This window comes from Macaca mulatta, chromosome X, assembly GCF_049350105.2.
Source record: "Macaca mulatta isolate MMU2019108-1 chromosome X, T2T-MMU8v2.0, whole genome shotgun sequence".
Taxonomy (NCBI): domain Eukaryota; kingdom Metazoa; phylum Chordata; class Mammalia; order Primates; family Cercopithecidae; genus Macaca; species Macaca mulatta.
Genome location: NC_133426.1, coordinates 125,844,733 through 125,866,845, shown reverse-complemented (window position 1 = coordinate 125,866,845; position 22,113 = coordinate 125,844,733). Strand labels below are relative to the sequence as shown.

The 22,113-nt window shown below is 42.3% G+C and overlaps 1 protein-coding gene and 1 pseudogene across 2 annotated transcripts in view; one reads left to right on the top strand and one right to left on the bottom strand.

The window, feature by feature from the left end:
* LOC144338803 (A-kinase anchor protein 17B-like) overlaps positions 1-22,113 on the top strand; it is a 138,610-nt gene that overhangs the window by 8,351 nt on the left and 108,146 nt on the right. Inside the window, exons 3-5 of one of the 2 annotated variants that reach the window (XR_013413186.1) lie at positions 4,695-4,837; positions 6,644-6,754; positions 9,104-9,196. The gene's annotated coding sequence lies outside the window, so the exon portion shown is untranslated. Of the gene's footprint in view, positions 1-4,691; positions 4,838-6,643; positions 6,755-9,103; positions 9,197-22,113 lie in introns of both variants that reach the window. The other variant, XM_077989520.1, reaches the window with a different exon arrangement.
* LOC106995306 (small ribosomal subunit protein uS17m pseudogene) lies at positions 8,364-9,010 on the bottom strand (annotated as a pseudogene).

Below are 22,113 nucleotides of genomic sequence, written 5' to 3'. Positions count from 1 at the left end.
ATCCTAGACTTGGAGTGCTAACCTTAACTAAAATCTCTCTCAACCTAACCTGCTGATAAGGTCCAGCTGTTGGAGTGTGAAGTGTTCTTTTACTTCTAGGTCAGTTGGTATTTGTGGCAGCAATGAAAGGGGGTGCAGTGAGTCACTAGCCTTTTGCTACCGGGGCACTGGTGTTATCAGTAGAGGGTCTTGACTGCAAGCTGTCCAGATTCTTGAAGTTTTGAACAAGTAATTGGACAAAATGCACAGCAAAGCAAGGAAAGAATGAAGCAACGAAAGAATGAAAGCAGGGATTTATTTAAAATGAAAGTGTACTCCACTCTGTGGGAGCGGCAGAGCAGCGCTCAAGACCCCCGATACAGAAACTTCTTGGGTCCAAATAACCCCTAGAGGGTTCCCATTGGCCACTTGGTGTTCACCCCATGTAAATGAAGTGGTGGCCCACAATCAGAGGCTGAAGTGAAGTTACAAAGGTCATTCTCCTATGCAAACTTCTGATTGGTGCAACCAATCAGAGGCTAAAGTGAAGTTACAAAGTTACACTCCTGTGCCTTTTGCAACCAGTGAGAGGTACTTTCAATTTCCCATCTGCCATCCAGAAAAGGTGGGGATTTGGAAAGGGAGTAGCCTCTGGTCCTTTTGTTACTTAGGCATGGAAAGTTAGGGTTTTCCTTTCAATTTAGTTCTAGGAAGTCAGCGTGAAATGGCCTTAGAGTCCATAACTCCAGTCCCTATTCTCCTGCCTCACTGGGAGTGGTTTTCAGTGTCTCTGCTGGGTGTTCTCCAAGGTTGACCTGAGGGCCTGGTTGGAGTGTCACAGGGTGGAGCTCCTCCTACCAGTGTGGCATGCATGGTTCTGGGGTTTAATGTCTGTCCCTAAACCACAGACTAGCCATATCTACCACAATATTGCCATCCTGTTGCTTTGCATATAATTTGCATGAGATTGTGTTACATTTAAAAGATGTCAAAGGAAAACGCTGACTGACTACTTAGCTAGACTTCACCAGACAGCAGTCCCTGCTGTTGACTTCTTAGCTCTGCAGATCCAGAAATTCAGCTTTATCAGGGTACCCTGCAGCAAGCAGGCTCAGAAGGCTGACTCTTAATAACTACCAGTCACTCCTTGTTCTCCTTTGTTGGTTTTTCCTCATCTCCATGACCTCTAAAATATTCAAGTGCTCCAGGCTCACTCCTTGAGCTTTTTCTCCATTTAAACCGATTTCCATGCTGATCTCATCTAGTCTCATGGGTTTAAATGTCATCTATGTCCTGATGACTCCCAAATATATACTGTAGTGTTCCCTCATCTGAAGTTTCATGTTCCTCAGTTTCAGTTACCTGTGGTGAACTACAGTTTGCGAATATTAAATGGAAAATTCCAGAAATAAACAATTCGTAAGTTTTAAATTATGCACCATTCTGAGTAGTGTGATGAAATCTTGCTTTGTCCCACCTGGGATGTGAATCATCCCTCTGTCCAGTGTACCCAAGTTGTCCATGATACCTGCCTGTTGGTCTCTTAGTAGCTCTCTCGGTTATCAGGTGGAAAAAACAGTATATATGTTGGGTTCAATACTATCCATGTTTTCAGGCGTCCACTGGGGATCTTGGAACAGTTCTGCAGATAAGAGAGGACTACTGTATCTCCAGTTTGGACTTCTCCCCGAACTCTGGATTCCCATGTCCAGATACCCCCTTAATAGCTCCACTTTTATATTTCATACACATCTCAATCATAAAGTGTCTCAAATGAGACCCCTGATCTACCCCATCAAATCTGTCCCTCCCTAACCTTCCCCATCTTGGCAAATGGAAACCTCATTTTTTTTTTTTTTTTTTTTTTTGAGACACAGTCTTACTCTGTCATCCAGGTTGGAGTGCAGTTGTGCGATCTTGGCTCACTGCACACTCTGCCTCCTGGGCACAAGCAATTCTTGTGCCTCAGCCTCCTGAGTAGCTGGGACTACACGTGCACGCCACCATGCCTGACAAATTTTTGTATTATTAGTAGAGACAGGGTTTCACCATGTTGACCAGGCTGGTCTTGAACTCCTGACCTCAGGTGATCCACCCACCTCGGCCTCCCAAATTGCTGGGATTACAGGCATGAGCCACCGCACCTGGCAGAAACTTCATTCTTTTGGTAACTCAGGCCAAAAATCTTGTAGTCATGCTTGACACCCCTTTTTCTCTTTAAAAACTATCATCCGTCACCTGCACTATTGGGATTATCTCTTAATGGGTCTTTCTGCTTCACCATTGCCCTCTTACACTGTATTCTCAAATCTGCAATTAGAATGATTGATCCTTTTAATTTTTTTTTTTTAATCAAGACAGAGTCTTACTCTGTGGCCCAGGCTGAAGTGCAGTGGCATGATCTTGGCTCACTGCCACCTCCACCTCCTGAAAGCAATTCTCCTGCCTCAGCCTCCCGAGTATCTGGATTATAGGCACCTACCACCACGCCCAGCTAATTTTTGTATTTTTAGTAGAAACGGAGTTACACCATGTTGGCCAGGCTGGTCTCGCACTCCTGACCTCGTGATCCTCCCACTTCGGCCCAAAGTGCTGGGATTACAGGCGTGAGCCACCGCATACGGCCAACTGATCCTTTCAGCATGAAAGTCAGATGGTGTCACTTCACTGTTCGGAACCCTCCGATGACTCTACATCTCAAAGTAAAATCCAAAATCCTAACATTGCTCTGAAAGGCCCTACACAATCTTTCCCTCGTTCCCCCCACTGTCCCCACATTATCTCTCTGACTCCTCACCACTACCGTCCCCTGCATTCACTCCACTTCAGTCACACTGGCCTTTCTGCTGATCCGCAAACAAGCCAGGCACTCCCTACCTCAGGCCTCTGCAGTTGGTGTCTCTTCTGCCTGGAATGTTTTTCCATAGCCATCTGAATGGCTACTTTCTTCACCTCCTTCAGAGATTTTCTCAAATGTCTTCTTCTCAGTGAGGCCTGAATACCCTGTTTAAAATTGTAACCCCCACCTTGGTACATCCTATCCCCCTTCCCTGCTTTCTTGTTCTCTATAGAATTTACCACTATCCATCTGACACACTGTATATTTTTCTTCAAAAACCTCTCTCTCTCTTTTTTTTTTTTTGAGATGGAGTCTTGCTCTGTTGCCCAGGCTGGAGTGCAGTGGCACGATCTTGGCTCACTGCAACCTCTGCCTCCCGGGGTCAAGTGATTCTCTTGCCTCAGCCTCCTGAGTAGTTGGGATTACAGGCATGCGCCACCACATCTGGCTAATTTTTTGTATTTTTAGTAGAAATGGGGTTTCGCCATGTTGTCCAGGCTGGTCTCAAACTCCTGACCTCAAGTCATCTGCCCACCTCACCCTCCCAAAGTTCTGGGATTACAGGCGTGATCCACCACTCTGGGCCAAAATCTGTCTCTCTTTAGTCTACTAAGATGTAAGCTCTACGAGGGCAGAGGTTTCATCTGGTATACTTCCATATTTTTGGCATTTAAAACTGTAGCCTACTAGGCACTCAATAAATATTTATTAAATATATGAATGAATGAATGATTCTACTCATAAGATACAGATATATATGAACCAAAATGTCTGTTTATTAATTGACAGTGAGAACTATAACTGTTAAGCAGACCTGAATACTCACATAGGATATTCAGGGAACCCTCTTCGCTTTAGGGAAGTCTTAAGGGGCTATCACACTGCAATAAGAAGTTAGTATAAAACACAACCTTAGAGCAAAGGGAAATATTAAAATACTCTTCATAGGTCTTCTATTTTATTTTCTTTTTTTAAATGGACCTGACATTGTGAGCATATCTTCACAGGTAATTCTACCAATCCATCTTCACTTTAGGAATATTCCTTCCAATTAGAATTGTAATATCCATAGAAGCTGCTCTGGGATCACTCCTGCACAGGGCTTTTTGGCTTTCTTTTATCCAGTTTCTTTTTTTTTTTTTTTTTTTGAGATGGGGTTTTGCTCTTGTTGCCCAGGCTGGAGTGCACTGGTGGGATCTTGGCTCACTGCAACCTCTGCCTCCTGGGTTCAAGTGATTCTCCTGTCTCAGTCACCCGAGTAGCTGGGATTACAGGCGCCCACCACCATGCCCAGCTAATTTTTGTATTTTTCATAGAGACAGGGTTTTACCATGTTGGTCAGACTAGTTTCGAACTCCTGACCTCAGATGATCTGCCCACCTCGGCCTCCCAAAGTAGTGGGATTACAGGCGTGAGCCACCGTGCCCGGCTCTTTTATCCAGTTTCTATGTAGCAGAAACACGGATAACTTTTAAGTTTTGCACTTGAGCAAATGGGTGGATGGTGATGTAATTAATTGAGATAGAGAAGGAATTTAAGCTTATTGATGACTTTATGTGAATAACTTAGACTGAAGGTGATGTGTCAGGATAAACTATAAAGAGTAAAAGCTTAGGTAAATCCAACTTTAGAGCTTGTTTCATGTTTTCAAACTGTTATATCAAAAGAAAAGTCTATTATGCCAGAGACTATCCACCAATATCCACATGCTCCCTTACATTTCCAGGCTTTCTTTTTGCCTAAGTGGAACCATGTGGTTTTGTTTTGGTGAGGGAACATGTGTAGGATTGATAACTGCCACTTCTAGGCCTGACCCATGTAATACCCTTAATGATTTTTCATGCTATTAATAAATCTCTTTGCTGTTGTACAGCAGGAAGCAAAGGACTCTGAAATGGTGAAAAACAATGCAAGGAACCTGTATCCTTGGGTTTCCCCTCAGAGGAAAACCACCCTGGACAGTTGCTCATACAGGAACCATCTCATGGGACTTTGTGTGAGTGAAAAATCAACCTTTGGGTAAGCCAATGAAATTTCAGCGTTTCTTTGTTACCACAGCAGATTCTAGTCTACCTGACTGTCTCTGTTTGTGTTGGTATACAGAAATCTCTGGCTGGGCGCAGTGGCTCATGCCCGTAATCCCAGAACTTTGGGAGGCCAAGGCGGGCAGATCACTTGAGGCCAAGAGTTGGAGACCAGCCTGGCCAACATAGTAAAACCCTGTCTTTACTAAAAATACAAAAAATTAGCGAGGTATGGTGGTGCGTGCCTGTAGTCCCAGCTACTTGGGAGTCTGAGGCACAAGAATCACCTGAGCCCAGGAGGCAGAGGTTGCAGTGAGCCAAGATCATGCCACTGCACTCCAGCCTGGGTGACAGAGTCAGACTCTGTCTCAAAAACAAAAACAAAAACAAACGAAAAGACCAGCCTGGCCAACGTGGCGAAACCCCGTCTCTACTAAAAATACAAAAAATTGGCTTGATATGGTAGTGCACACCTGTAGTCTCAGCTACTCGGGAGACTGAGGTACAAGAAACGCTTGAGTCTGGGAGGCAGTGGTTGATTGCAGTGAGTTGAGATTGTGCCACTGCACTCCAGCCTGGGTGACAGAGTGAGACTCTGTCAAACAAACAAACAAACAAAAAAAAAAAAAAAAAAAAAGAGAGAGAAAGAAAGGAAAGAAAGAAAAAGAAATATCTGAGCTAATAAAGAAAAGAGGTTTGTTTGGCTCATGGTTCCACGGGCTGGAATGTTGGGCCTCTTGGTAAAAGCCTCAGGCTGCTTCCACTCATGGCAGAAGGCAAAGGGGAGCCAGTGTGTGCAGAGATCACATGGAGAGAGAGGAAGCAAGGGAGAGAAGGGGGAGGTATCAGTCTCTTTATAACAACCAGCTCTCATGAGAAGTAATAGAGTGAGAACTCACTCACCACTTCCCTCCCTAGGGCATTAATCTATTCATGAGGGATTTGCCCCATTACCCAAAGATCTCCTAATAGGCCCCATCTCCAACACTGGGGATCAAATTTCCACATGAGTTTTGGGGGAACAAACATCCAAATGGCAGCACTAACTAATACATCTACACACTGTTGACCACAAGAAAGCCCCCTCTACCTGAGCTACACATGAAGATTATGAGAAGCACTTAATGCTTGACAGTTATGTTAAAGGTTTTTTTTTCCAGCTTTGTTATGAGCTTAGGGTAATGACCATATATAACTACTTTTGCTCAAGGAAGTCACTGACTTCCCTAAGGAAAATTCATCACTTGACTGAGTTTCAAGAAAAATCTTGTGTCTTTCTGGAACAAAAACCCTTAATCTGAATGATCATAAGCATGATTAGGATTAACTTTACGCAGCCCAAATGTATGCTTATATGATAAGCTTCATCAGTGTTCTATCCTGCCAGATAAACTGAATGCAATGATTACAAAAACTGTAGCTGCAGCACACACACCTTTTTTTTTTTTTTTGAGACGGAGTCTTGCCCTGTCGCCCAGGCTGGAGTGCAGTGGCACGATCTCCGCTCACTGCAACCTCCGCCTCCCGGGTTCACGCCATTCTCCTGCCTCAGCTTCCGGAGTAGCTGGGACTACAGGCACGTGCCACCATGCCTGGCTAATTTTTTGTATTTTTAGTAGAGACGGGGTTTCACCATTGTTAGCCAGGATGGTCTCGATCTCCTGACCTTGTGATCTGCCCGCCTCGTCCTCCCAAAGTGCTGGGATTACAGGCGTGAGCCACCGCGTCCGGCAGCACACATGCCTTGATGAAGATTGTGAGGCTGTGGTATTAAATGGTTTTCATTATCTGATTTTCCTAGTTGTGAATTAAACTGAAGAACTTGCTGAAAACATTTTGATCATAATGAAGAGACTCTTGAAATGCTTGATTAAGTGCATTCTAAAGAATTTCCCTAACGTGGATGGCAGTGGTGAGTGACTAATTGTGTCTATTTGGGTCTTCTAGGAAGCAGATGCTAATAAGGAGTTAGGAATGCAGGATGTTGATTGTGGCTAATACCTGTGAAAGATAAAAGGGCAGAGAGCAAGATTGGGTAGGAAAGGCATTCAAACTACGATGCATTATCTGACACATGTGAAAGGATAAGGGGTGGAAACAGAATTGGGCAGAGTTGCCTTAGATTTTAAGGCAGATATGACAAAGTCTTGGTCTCAACCCAGTGGGGAGTTCTGGAGGAAAGACTGCCTCTTAAAAGAGTCTCACATTGGGCAGAAGTGGCCAGGCCCTAGAACTGCCACCTTGCTTAGTTATTGACTGGAGGCTGCCCAGGGAAAGCATGGTTTTGTCAAGAATACTGCAGCCAGTCTTGGAAGGTCCTGCAACCTGAGGCTGTAAGCTAACTTCACTCCTCATAGTTCCACGGCAAAGTCTTTCTTGATGGGAGCTCTGAGCTATGCAGCTCCATGCTTGCCACAGTCCACCCTTGGTGTTGCCTGGATTAACTTCAGAGTTTCTGTTCAGAATTCCTGTGAACCTCAGAAGGTCTTCCTGAGGGAAGACTTAGAAGAGGAGGTTAGTGGGAAGAACTACAGCTCATCTTGCTGCAGTTGGTCTCAGGGCTGCCACTAGGTTTCATTTTCTTCCTTCTCTACAATCCATTCTATATTTGTACTGATTTTCTGCCTGCTTAATCTATCCATTGTTGACAGAGGGGTGTTGAAATCTCCAATGATAATAGTAGATGTATCTAGTTCTTCTTGCAGTTCTATCAGTTTTTGTCTCATTTATTTTGATGCTTTGTTGTTAGGTGCATACACGTTTTAAGATTGTAGTTTTCTTGAGACTTGACCCCCATAATGCCCCATTTTATTTTATTTTTTTTCAGAATTGTAAAATTTTATTTTCCACACGTCAACATTCTTATTAATACAGCTTGATCGAAAAAAACTCTGACCATAAGCATGTTGATGATTTCCCTTTGGAACTGGTGAAGTCAGAAAAATAAAATATTTATTTTGAATATATAGCATCCAAAATATTCACTTAATGTGGCCTTATCTGTTTATATTCAAAGGCTTTCTTCCCTCAAAATAAAGGTTCTAAGATAAATTCAAGATTCCTTTGAATGAAGAAAAGAAAACCGGCTGGGCACAGTGGCTGAGGCCTGTAATCCCAGCACTTTGGGAGGCCAGTGTGAGCGTTTCACTCCCAGGAGTTCAAGACCAGCCTGGGCAACTTAGGGAGACCCTGTCTCCACAAAATTGACAAAAAATTAGCCAGGTGTAGTGGCACGCTCCTGTGCTCCCAGCTACTCAGAAGGCTGGGGTGGAAAGATTGCTGGAGCCAGGGAGGTTGAGGCTGCAGTAAGCCAAGATTGATTGCACCACTGCACTCCAGCCTGGGTGACAAAGTGAGACCCTGTCTCGAAAAACAAAAACAAAACCTTCTAAAACAGTGAGCTTACAAAATGCAACAGACTGCTAGACACACTTAGTGGTAACGTGAAAGTATGTTCACTGAAAAGAAAATTTGAAGCATGACCATAAACCTTTGTGAAAAACCATAATATGCCCTTTACTTCATTTAACTATTTTATAAATACCAAGAGAAATTGGACACAGTTTGTGATGAAACTTAGAAAAATTTCTTTTTCCATAAAATAAGCATGTAAGTCTTTCCCTTTGGCTTCTTCTTCCATTCCTCCTTCCCTGTGCTGAAGAGATATTGAGTTCTTCCAGATTTTTGCTTAGCTGGGTGGTTTCCGAACTCAATGGACTCTCCAGGTAGGTAGTTCCTGCACAGGGTTTTCCTGTCACTGGATCTATGACTTTTCCAACGTTGAAAACTATCTCAGCCTGTTCATGTTTCACATGCTTTGTTCGTGGAACAGGTAAAGCCTTGAGAAGCACAATATCCCCAGTTGTGCACTGCTGAAGGGCATTGTGAGCAAAGTAGGTTTTTCTCTTATTATAATGCTTTAATAAATAGGGATCCAGAACAAGCCTGGTCACTCTCACTTTAGCAGTCATTTGCATTTTTGTCCAAGTCACCTTCCCCACAATCCATTTGGCATGGACGGATGAACGAACCATGGACATTCTGTGGCTATGGTCACCTCCGCTACTACTGTGCAGCCACCTGACCTGTGGAGTGCCAGTCACAGCATGATCCCCATTTTGTTCTTGATGACATTCCTTGTTCTGAAACCTACTTTATCTGATAGAAATATAACTACCCCAACTTTCTTTTGGTTAGTGTTTTTTTTTTCTTTTTGTATATCTGTGGCTATCTTTTTACTTCGTTTTTAATTTTTTTGTAGAGATGGAGTCTCACTGTGTTGCCCAGGCTGGTCTCAAACTCCTGGGCTCAAGCAATCCTCCCGCCTCAGGCTCTCAAAGAGCTGGGATTACAGGTATGAGCCACCATACCTTTGACTTTTAATATGTCTCTGTCTTTATATTAAATGTGGGTTTCTTATAAACAGTATGTAATTGGGTCTTTTTTTCTTATCCACTATGACAATCTCTGTCTTTTAATTGGTGCATTTAAACCATTCACATTTAAGGTGACTTTGATATAGTCAGACTAATATCTACCATTTTTATAACTATTTTCTTTTGTATATTTATTTAAATTGATACATATTAGATGTACATATTTTTGGGATACATGTGATAATTTGATGCATTTACATAATCGGATCAGGGTAATTGGAATATCCATCACCTTAAACATAAATCTTTTTGTTGAATTATTCTCCTCTAGCTATTTTCTTTTTTTATTATTATTATTTTTTATTATACTTTAAGTTCTAGGGTACATGTACACAACGTGCAGGTTTGTTACATATGTATACATGTGCCATGTTGGTGTGCTGCACCCATTAACTCGTCATTTACATTAGGTATATCTCCCAATGCTATCCCTCCCCCCTACCCCCATCCCACGACCGGCCCCAGTGTGTGATGTTCCCCTTCCTGTGAGCAAGTGTTCTCATTGTTCAGTTCCCACCTATGAGTGAGAACATGCGGTGTTTGGTTTTCTGTTCTTGCGATAGTTTGCTGAGAATGATGGTTTCCAGCTACATCTATGTCCCTACAAAGGATATGAACTCATCCTTTTTTATGGCTGCATAGTATTCCATGGTATATATGTGCCACATTTTCTTAATCCAGTCTGTCATTGATGGACATTTGGGTTGTTTCCAAGTCTTTGCTATTGTGAATAGTGCTGCAATAAACATACATGTGCATGTGTCTTTATAGCAGCATGATTTATAATCCTTTGGGTATATACCCAGTAAGGGGATGGCTGGGTCAAATGGCATTTCTAGTTCCAGATCCTTTTTTTTTTTTTTTTTTTATACTTTAATTTCTAGGGTACATGTGCACAACGTGCAGGTTTGTTACATATATATACATGTGCCATGTTGGTGTGCTGCACTCCTTAACTCATCATTTACATTAGGTATATCTCCTAATGCTATCCTTACCCCCTCCCCTCTCCCCACAATAGGACCCAGTGTGTGATGCTCCCCTTCCTGTGTCCAAGTGATCTCATTGTTCAATTCCCACCTATGAATGAGAACATGTGGTATTTGGTTTTCTGTTCTTGCGATAGTTTGCTGAGAATGATGGTTTCCAGCTGCATCCATGTCCCTACAAAGGACACGAACTCATCCTTTTTTATGGCTGCATAGTATTCCATGGTATATATGTGCCACATTTTCTTAATCCAGTCATGACTCATTGATGGACATTTGGGTTGGTTCCAAGTCTTTGCTATTGTGAATAGTGCCACAGTAAACATACATGTGCATGTGTCTTTATAGCAGCATGATTTATAATCCTTTGGGTATATAACCAGTAAGGGGATGGCTGGGTCAAATGGCATTTCTAGTTCTAGATCCTTGAGGAATCGCCACACTGTTTTCCACAATGGTTGAACTAGTTTACAGTCCCGCCAACAGTGTAAAAATGTTCCTATTTCTCCACATCCTCTCCAGCACCTGTTGTATCCTGACTTTGTAATGATCGCCATTCTAACTGGTGTGAGATGGTATCTCATTGTGTTTTTGATTTGCATTTCTCTGATGGCGAGTGATGATGAGCATTTTTTCATGTGTCTGTTGGCCGCATAAATGTCTTCTTTTGAGAAGTGTCTGTTCATATCCTTTGCCCACTTTTTAATGGGGTTGTTTGCTTTTTCTTGTAAATTTGTTTGAGTTCTTTGTAGGTTCTGGATATTAGCCCTTTGTCAGATGAGTAGATTGCAAAAATTTTCTCCCATTCTGTAGGTTGCCTGTTCACTCTGATGGTAGTTTCTTTTGCTGTGCAGAAGCTCTTTAGTTTAATTAGATCCCATTTGTCAATTTTGGCTTTTGTTGCCATTGCTTTTGGTGTTTTAGACATGAAGTCCTTGCCCATGCCTATGTCCTGAATGACGTTGTCTAGGTTTTCTTCATCTCTTTTTGAGATGGAGTCTTGCTCTGTCATCCAAGCTGGAGTGCAGTGGTGCAATCTCAGCTTACTGCAACCTCTGCCTCCCGGGTTCAAGCAATTCTCCTGTCTCAGCCTCCCGAGTAGCTGGGACTACAGGTGCATGCTACCACACCTGGCTAATTTTTGTATTTTTAGTAGAGATGGAGTTTCACCACATTGGTTGGGCTGGTCTTGAACTCCTGACCTCAGGTGATCCACCTGCCTCGGCCTCCCAAAGTGCTGGGATTACTGGCGTGAGCCACCGCACCTGGCCTCTTCTAGGTATTTTGGAATGTACAGTTGATTCACATTAACTTTAGTCACTGTACTGATTATTGAAAACCAGGTCTTATTTCTTCTAAGTGTGTATTTGTGCCCATTTTTATAACTGTTTTCTATTTATTGCTCTTGTTCTTTGTTTTTTCCCCATCGTCTTTTTCTGCCTTTCCTGGTTTAAATTGAGCTTTTTAAATGATTCCATTTTATCTCCTCTCCTAATGTATCAGTTGCAATGGTTGCTCTATAGCTTATAATATACATTTTAATGAATTTATTTATTTTTGAGACTGGGTCTCACTTTGCCACCCAGGCTGGAGTGCAGTGGCTCGATCTTGGCTCACTGCAGCCTCGACCTCCTGGACTCAAGTGATCCTCCTACCTCAGCCCCCCAAGTAGCTGGGACTACAGATGCGTGCCATGGTGCCCGGCTAATTTTTGTATTTTTTTGTAGAGACAAGTTTTCGCTGTGTTGGCCAGGCTGGTCTCAAACCCCTGAGCTCAAGCGATCCTCCTGCCTCAGCTTCCCAGTGTCAGGATTACAGACATGAGCTACCATGCTCAGCCTATAACGTACATTTTTAACTAATGTAAGTCAACCTTCAACTAACACTATAAGGCTTCATGAGTAGTTCAGGCACCTTATAACAGAGTATTTCTAATTCTTACTTACCATGTCTCTAACCTCCAAAATGCTTTGGTGACAGCTGTAGCGTATAGTTCAATGGGACTCCTGCTACGACCCTGGCAAGAGTGTGCCCACCTCTTACACTGTAGAGCCCCAGATTGTGGAGACTGAAAACACAATGTCTTGCTACTAGTAGGTTATTGAGAATGATGGTACTCTTGCTTTCACCCCTTGGTTCCTGCACCCATGTATTTTTCCTCTTGGTGAGATGGTGCCATATAGAGGTCTCTAATTTAGTGCTTACACTGCATCCTGGAGGATGCTACCACATCTTTGCAGCATGTTGCTTCTGAGCTGGTGCTTCAGCTGCTCCTTGCCATTCCATTGCTCTGTCAGGCCAGCTACTTATGAATGGTGTGGAATGTGACATGCCTAGGGGATCCTATGGTCACAGGCACACTCCCAAACTTCCTTTGCTATGAAATAAATTCCCTGTTTGGATGCTGTGCTGTGTTGGATTCCATGGTGTGGATCAGGTACTCCTTAAGCCCCTGTATGGTGGTGCTGGATGAGGTTCTGTGGGCAGGAAAGGCAAAACCATATTCAGAATGAATGTCCATCCTGTGAGAATGAATTGCTGGCCCTTCCAGGATGGAAGAGGCCCCATCATCCCCGTTGCTAGTTATGAGCCCAACTCTGTGATTGCCCCACTTACCATCCATTCTGGCCTGCAGAGGAGAGCCACATTGAATTTACTGGTGATGCTGGCATCCCTCTCTCCAGCACATTCCTTATGGCCTGGGTGAACTGGATGTTCCCTGAGTCCTTCTGTACAAGAGAATTCTCCAGTGGGTCTTCTGGCCCGACATAACATACGCACTCCAGCATGTCCACCTCCCCAAGCCTTCTCATTCGTTTCTTTACTATCTGCCAGGGCAATATAGGCATTTCTACTGCACTTAGTGTCAGACAACATGTTTTTCATGCTACTAGGATCTATCCTAGAATTGTGTTTGTGCTGTCTTCCAGGGTCCTTCCCTGGGTGTATACCAGGAGAGTACTCCTATATTGGTAAACTAACTTGTATCCAAATTTGTGTTCTACCTCATTGCTTATTACCTGGAATCCCTTGTTAGAGAGACTTTTTGGGTCTCTAGACATCAATTTCCAGTAGTCTCTAAATGTCTGTCCTTCGTGTAGAGTCATTTAAGTCTTAGGTCCTTTTAGGAGAAGGACTCAAACTATGGTTTATAATTGCCATGGTGATGTAGGGTTCTTCTTCCAGGGGACCTAGCCACCTCTTCAGTCAGTGAGTCCTAGGTCTGATAACTGACTCAGATCCAGGAACTAAGCAGGAGATCATGGCTTTTTATAGGGGTGCTGATCCTCAACCTTCTGTTCATCTATTGCCACTTAAAAAATTATGTAATTAAATGATATTCTTGTTGGCAGTCCACCTATTTTGCCTCTAGGGACAATATGCACTATTAATCCTCTTGACTCCTCGAGGGTCAAGCGTCCTTGGCTGCTCCTCGGATTGCTAATCATTATGGTAAGTGTAGCCTTCTGACTTCAGCCACTTGGCCCTTATAACTTTGGCTTCCATTAACAAGCCCAGCTCTGTGATTGCCTCTCCTGTAGTCCACCTTGGCTTGCAGAGGAACAATACCGTGGAACATCTTGGTGATGCTGGCACCCCTTTCACCAGGACATTCCACATGGCATTGGTAAATGGTGCATCTCCTGAGCCCTCCTGTGCAACATAATTCTCTGGCTGGTCTTCTGGACTCAGTTTATATAACCACTCCAGCATGCTCACCTTCCTGCGCTACTTAGTTCCTTTCATAACCATCTGCCCTGGCAATTTAGGCATTTCATCCTCACTCAATGTGGGTTATCACTTTCCCCAGGGTTCTATGGGCCACCCTAACTGCCAGTTCCCACCAACTCCTAGGGTCCTTGTCACAGTGTTAAATCCTGTATTCCTAGACAGTGCTGCCAAATCAATAAACTATTCCTTACCTAGTCTTATGTTCTGGCCCCATTGCTCAAATACTCTAAATCCAGTCCATGGGACCTCTCTTGACTCCTAGTATCTGTTGGCTAGGTCTTACAGCTCCTTTGGGGTATAGATCTTTTCCTTTCTTACCAGGCCCAGCACATCCCTGGCTGGCTTACACCCTGATTTAACCCTAGTTACTGGTCTTATAGCCAGGAGAAAAGGTGGAGGCAGAACTTGGTGCCTTACAAGGGAAAGGCCTTTGTGCTGTCTTTCCACAAAGGATGGGGTGAATGCCAGCCCTTAATAGGGAGAGATGAGTTACTGCTGCAGGCTCTAAAGGTTTAGAGCAGTCTGAAGAGTCAAAATCTTTGGGAGCACCCACTTAGACGTTCCCATGCTGTTTGCCACGATCCTGGGTTTGCCTAACTGGAGTGCTGACTTGGGTATCGTGGACCTGCCTTGGATGAGTTTTCAGTCATCTTTGGAGCTTGGTCATCCTGAGTTTGATCTCTAGGTTTTTCTGCTCTCTCACTGAAGGAGATAAGAACATCTTTATGAGCTACCAAAGAGGTCCTCTGGCTTTCATGCTTAGTTTTCAATTGTTAACTGCCCTCAGCCACTTAATTTTCCCTTCATATGGTATCCATGAACCTTAATGACAGCCAGCCAAGTCCACTGTCCTTCATTGCACCTGCCAGAGCATTTTCTTTTTACCAGAACATTCTCCCAAGTTACTACCAGTAACAGTTTTAGCAGTTGGGCCACCATCTTGTACCAGGGACTATCCGTGGTCCACATACTACTTGGGAAGAAGTCCTCATTTCATTTCATTAAGTGATCCAATGCCAAAACTCCAATCATCTCCTGCTTTCTCAGACCAATCCTGGTACCAATTGTGTCAGTTCAGGTCCTCTGGGAAGCAGACACTGAGACAGAATTAACATCGTAAGAAGTTTATTGGTGTCTTGCTTGTGAATTACAAAAGGGGAGGAAGCAAGATTGGTCAGGAAATGCCTCAGACCATGACATAGACTTGACACTTGTGAATAGAAAGGGGAAAGGTAGTATAGTTGAGAAGGGAGAGTCTCAGATGACAATGCAGATCTGACAAAGCCAAATCTCTGAGTCAGGATTCCCCAGGACTCAGTCCTTGGCCCTTCTCCCTTCTCTAGCCCCACTTACTCCCTTGCTGATAATACTTTCCAGTTCCAGGGCTATAAATACCACCTATACTGATGAATCCCAAATTTCTATCTCCAGCCCATGCCTTCCTCCTGAGCTCTAAGCTTATATATTCAGTTTCCCACTTGAAGATTTACTGATTCCCAACCTAACATGTCTAAAACTGAGCTTTTGCTTCCTACCCTGACCCATTTCATTCTTCCTAGATTCTTCCACACCTCAGTCAATAGCTCCCACTATTCACTCAGTTTCCTAGTCATCTTTGACTTTTTTCCTCTCTCTTATATCCCATACGTATCAAGTTCTAAGAGCCCTTCTGTTCTTCACCCATGCCAACATATTTCTATGTCAAGACCCTTTCAAGTGTAGTTTCCTCTGCCTGAAATGAGCTTCCCTGTCTTCACATAGAGATCCTTCTCTTCCTTCAACTTTGCAATATAAATATTGTCTCTCCAGAGAGGATGTCTGTGAATACTCTCTCCTAGCCACCCTGTATTTTCTTTTCTTTTCTTTCTTTCTTTTTTTGAGACAGAGTTTCACTCTTGTCACCTAGGCTGGAGTGCAATGGCGCTTTCTCAGCATACTGCAACCTCCGCCTCCCAAGTTCAAGTGATTCTTCTGCCTCAGCCTCCAGAGTAGCTGGGACCACAGGCATGCACCACCGCGCCTGGCTAATTTTTGTATTTTTAGTAGAGACAAGGTTTTACCATGTTGGCCAGCCTGGTCTTGAACTCCTGACCTCAGGTGATCCACCCGCTTTGGCCTCCCAAAGTGCTGGGATTACAGGTGTAAGCCACCATGCCCAGCCAAACCTTGTATTTTCTTAATATTACTTAACAAGTTTGTGGCTATGTATTTATCTTTTTTTATGTCTGTCTCCTTCATTAGCATGTAAGTGTGCCATGTAGTGTTTTCAAAGAATATTTATTTATTTATTTATTTTATTTTTAAGACGGAGTCTTGCTCTGTCGCCCAGGCTGGAGTGCAGTGGCGCAATCTCGGCTCACTGCAAGCTCTGCCTCCTGGGTTCACGCCATTCTCCTGCCTCAGCCTCCCAGGTAGCTGGGACTGCAGGTGCCCACTGCCATGCCTGGCTAAATTTTTTTTTTTTTTTGTATTTTTAGTAGAGATGGGGTTTCACCATGTTAGCCAGGATGGTCTTGATCTCCTGACCTCGTGATCTACCCACCTCGGCCTCCCAAAGTGCTGGGATTATGGGCGTGAGCCACTGCACCTGGCCTCAAAGAATATTTATTGAATGAATAAATGAATTAAGCATATTTCCAACAGTTTATTGTCTTCTGTCATTGAATTGAACCATTTAAAAAATTGTGTATTAGAGAAGTAAAGAAGTGCCCTTAAGGACATCTAGTCCAGTATTATGCTGGACAACGTCAGTGCTTCATTAACTAATGCTGCATTCGTTACCTAAGGCTGTTAAAACATGGTGGCACAAACAATGTAGAAATGTATTGTCTCACAGATCTAGGTAATAGAAGTCTGAAAACAAGGTGTCAGCAAGGTTGGTTTCTTATGAAGACTGTGAAAGAGAATCTTTTCCATGCCTCTTTCATTGCTTCTGGGGGTTTGCAGCCAATCTTTGGCATTTCTTGGCTTGTAGATGCATTTCTTCAATCTCTGCCTTCATCTTTTTTCATATGGCTTTCTCCCCGTGTCTCGGTCTCTGTCCCAGCATTCCATTAAAAAAGAAAATTTATGGTCAGGCACGGTGGCTCACACCTGTAACCCCAGCACTTTAGGAGGCTGAGGTGGGTGGATCACCTGAGATCAGGAGTTTGAGACCAGCCTGACCAATATGGTGAAACCCCATCTCTACTAAAAATACAAAAATTAGGTGGCACGCGTCTGTAGTCCCAGCTACTTGGGAGGCTGAGGCAGAAGAATCGCTTGAACCTGGGAGGCGGAGGTTGCAGTGAGCTGAGATCGTACCACTGCACTCCAGCCTGGGTGACAGAGCAAGACTCCGTCTCAAAAAAAAAAAAAAAATTAAAAAATATTTTAAGTTCTGGGATACATGTGCAGGACGTACAGGTTTGTTACATAGATAAATGTGTGCCATAGTGGTTTGCTGCACAGATCAACCTATTAGCTAGATGTTAAGCCCCACATGCATTAGCTGTTTATCCTGATGCTCTCCCTCCCCCAAGAAGATTCTGTATCCAGGGCCCTTGAGCCACTGCTCCGCCCACTCCCACACTGTGGAGTGTACTTTCATTTTCAGTAAATCTCTGCTTTCCTTGCTTCATTCCTTTCTTGCTTTATTTGCGCGTTTTGTCCAATTCTTTGTTCAAAATGCCAAGAACCTGGACACCCTCCACCTGTAACAGAACAGAATAGAGAACCCAGAAATAAAACTGCATACCTCCAGCCATCTGATCTTTGACAAACCTGACAAAAACAAGCAATGAGGAAAGGACTCCCTATTCAATAAATAGTACTGGAATAACTGGCTAGCAATATGCAGAAGACTGAAACTAAACCGCTTCCTTATACCATATCATACAAAAATTAACTCAAGATGAATCAAAGACTTAAATGTAAAACCCAAAACTATAAAATCCCTGGAAGACAACCTAGGCAATACCACTCAGGACATAGGCACAGGGAAAGATTTCATGACAAAGACACCAAAAGCGATTGCAACACAAGCAAACATTGACAAAGGGGATCTAATTAAATGAAAGCATTTCTGCACAGCAAAAGAAACTATCAACAGAGTAAACAGACAACCTACAGAATGTGAGAACATTTTTGCAAACTATGCATCTGATGAAGGTCTAATATCCAGAATCTATAAGAAACTTAAACAAATTTACAAGAAAAAACTAAACGACCCCATTGAAAAGTGGGTAAAGGACATGAACAGACATTTTTCAGAAGAAGACGTACGTATGGCCAACAAGCATATGAGGAAAAGCTCAATATCACTGATCATTAGAGAAATGCAAACCAAAACCACAATGAGATACCATCTCACACCAGTCTGTATGGCTATGATAAAAAGGGAAAAAAAAAAAAAAAGCAGATGCTGGCAAGGTTGCAGAGAAAAGGGAACACTTGTACACTATTGGTGGGAGTGTAAATTAGTTCACCCATTGTGGAAAGCAGTATGGTGATTCCTGAAAGAGCTAAAAGTAGAACTACCATTCAACCCAGCAATCCCATTACTGGGAATATACCCAAAGGAATATAAATCATTCTGTTATAAAGACACGTGCACATGTATGTTCATTGCAGCACTATTCACAATAGCAAAGACATGGAGTCAACCTAAATACCCATCAGTGATAGACTGAGTAAAGAAAATGTGGTACATATACACTATGGAATACTATGCAGCTATAAAAAGTAACAAGAGCATGTCCTTTGCAGGGACATGGATGGAGCTGGAGGCCAGTATCCTTAGCAAACTAACGCAGGAACAGAAAACCAAATACTTCATGTCCTCACTTATAAGTGGGAACTAAAATGAGAACATATGGACACATATAGGGGCCTTTCACACACTGGGGCCTTTCAGAGGGTGGAGGGTGGGAGGAGGGAGGGGATCAGGAAAAGTAACTAATGGGTACTAGGCTTAACACCTGGTGATGAAATAATCTGTACGGCAAACCCTCATGACACACATTTACCTATGTAACAAGCCTACACATGTACACTTGAACTTAAAATAAAAGTTTTTAAAATAGAATAAATAGGGTTACTATACACAAAAATAAAGTCTTTTTTTAAAAAGGCCATTTTCAAGAGCAACAAAAAATAAAGTATTTATGAATAAACTTGTAAAGCTTCATTGAAAGACATTAAAGATCTGAATAAATCATGAGATAAGCGATAAAAAAAAATCACCTACTTATCAATAAATTCAGGGCCATCAATGAGTAAAAAAAGAAAATGGGGCCGGGCGCGGTGGCTCACACCTATAATCCCAGCACTTTGGGAGGCCAAGGCGAGTGAATCACCTGAGGTCATAAGTTCGAGACCAGCCTGGTCAACATAGCGAACCCTATCTCTACTAAAAATACAAAAATTAGCTGGGCATGGTGGCGCATGCCTGTAGTCCCAGCTGCTCAGTAGCCTGAGGCAGGAGAATCGCTTGAACTGGGAAGTGGATGTTGCAGTGAGCTGAGATCGTGCCACTGCCCTGCAGCTTGGGTAACATCTAAAAAAAAAAAAAAAAACCATCTTAAAAAAAAAAAACCAAACCAAAATGGATGTAAAGTAAATAACAGTAGACAGGATATTGAAACAAAAGTAAGATAACTTTGTGAACATCTTTATGCCATTAAATTTGAAAACTTAAATGAAATGGATAATTTTATATAAGGCTAAAATTTACCAAAATTGACTCAAGATAAAATGGAGAAAACTGAACAGACTTACATTTGTGAACTAAGTTGAAGCAGTGGTTAAAATCTATCAACCAACAAACAACCACCACCTACCCGCTAGGTAGTTGGTTGTATAGGTGAGTTCTATCAGATATGCAAGGTACAGATAATCTCAATACTATATAAACTGTTGCATTAAATCTCCCCCAACTCATTTTATAAGGCTAGCATAACCTCTATGCTAAACCAGGCAAAGATATTATGAGAAAGGAAAATTATATGCGAACTTCACTTATGAACATACATGCCAAAATCTAAAACAAAATACTAGCAATCAGAATGAATAATGCATTGAAAATACCTATGACCAAGGTGGGTTTATCTCAGCAATAAAAGAGTGATCTAACTTAAGAAAACTATTAATTTACTTCACCATAATAATACAAAGGAGCAAAACTAGCACTTCTATTCAACCTTGTACTGTAGGTCCCAATTGGTGTAGTAAGAAAAGGAAAATAAATAAAAAGTAAGGATCAAAAAAGGAGAAACAAAGCTTATTATTTGTAGATGACATGACTGTCCATATAGAAAATACAAAAGTATATGTAAAATATTGAAGCAAGGTTTTATAAAAGCTATATATATATATATAAAATAGTATACCAATTACAGCTTACAGTAGAAACAAAAACTAAAAGACTCCCAGGAATAAATCTAACAAAATATGTACAAGACTTATATGCAAAGAAGTATAAATCTTTATTGAGTAACATTAAAGAAAATCTAAGTTAATAGATAAAATACGTTTATGTATAGGAAGACTTAATAATGTAATGATGCAAAGTCTCCCTAAATTCATTTAGAGATTGAATGCAATTCCAATTAAAATTCTAAATAGAACCAAGAATAACCAAGACAATATTAAAGCAGTACAATATACCCTACCTGACGGCAGCACTTCTTATAAGCTATAGTAATTAAGACAGTACAGAGAAAAACAGACCAGTGGGACAGAATACAGAGAGCCCAGAAACCACATGTAAAGAAAATCTTAATACAGGATCAGTGTGGAAATGAATTATTTAATAAATGTTGCTGGAACCATTGGTTATTATTTTGAAAAAAATAAAATTTCACCCAGACATTGTATACAGAAAGAAACTCAAAGTGGTTTTATTTTATTTTATTATTTTTTTGAGATGGAGTCTCACTCTGTCACCCAGGCTGGAGTGCAGTGGCGTGATCCTGGCTCACTGCAACCTCTGCCTCCCGAGTTCAAGGGATTCTCCTGCCTCAGCTTCCCAAGTAGCTGGGAGTACAGGCACGGCATGTACCACCACACTCAGCTAATTTTTTTTATTTTTAGTAGAGACGAGGTTTCACTGTGTTAGTCAGGATGGTCTCGATCTCTTGACCTTGTGATCTGCCCGCCTCAGCCTCCCAAAGTGCTGGGATTACAGGCGTGAGCCACCGCGCCCTGCCCAAAGTGATTTTATGACCTAAATGTGACAAGTAGTTACAAACTTTTAGAAGACAGCATGGGCAAATATCTTCTTTTTTGAGACGGAGTTTGGCTCTTTCGCCTAGGCTGGAGTGAAGTGGCACGATTTCAGCTCACTGCAACCTCTGCCCCCCGGGTTCAAGCGATTCTCCTGCCTTAGCCTCCCAGGTAGCTGGGATTCTAGGCACCCACCACCACGCCTGGCTAATTTTTGTATTTTTAGTAGAGACGGGGTTTCGCCATGTTGGCAAGGCTGGTCTCGAACTCCTGACCTCAGATGATCCACCCGCCTAGGCCTCCCAAAGTGTTAGGATTACAAGCGTGAGCCACCGTGCCTGGCCAGGGCAAATATGTTTATGACTGTGTAGTAAGGAAGGCTTTCATAAACAAAATACAGCTAGATAAGCCATAAATAAAGTAAAATCTGGATAAATTATACTACATTAAAAATTTAAAACTTGCGTACAAGAAGACAGGTCATAAACAAAATGAAAAAACAAGCTTCAGTCTAGGAAAAGATAATTGCAACGTGCTTGCTTTTATCTCAGACCCTTGGCCATTGATTTTTCTCTGCCTGGAAGAATACTCTTCATTCAAATATACGTCTGGCTCTCTTCTTCAATTAATTAATGTGTCTGTCCAAATGTCACCTCCTCAAAGGGGCCTTCTTTGACCACTGTATTGAAAATAAAACCATTGTCACTTCATCTTCTCCGTTTACTTTATCTTCATAGCACTTATTACTACCTGATATTCTATATCTATTTGCTCTTTGTTGCCTGTCTCCCCACTAGAATTCAAACTCCTTGAGACCAAGGACTTTGCCTTGCTGACTGCCACATCCTTCCGTCCTCAAATAATGTGTGGCATATAGTATATACTTAATAAATACTTGTTGAATGAATGAA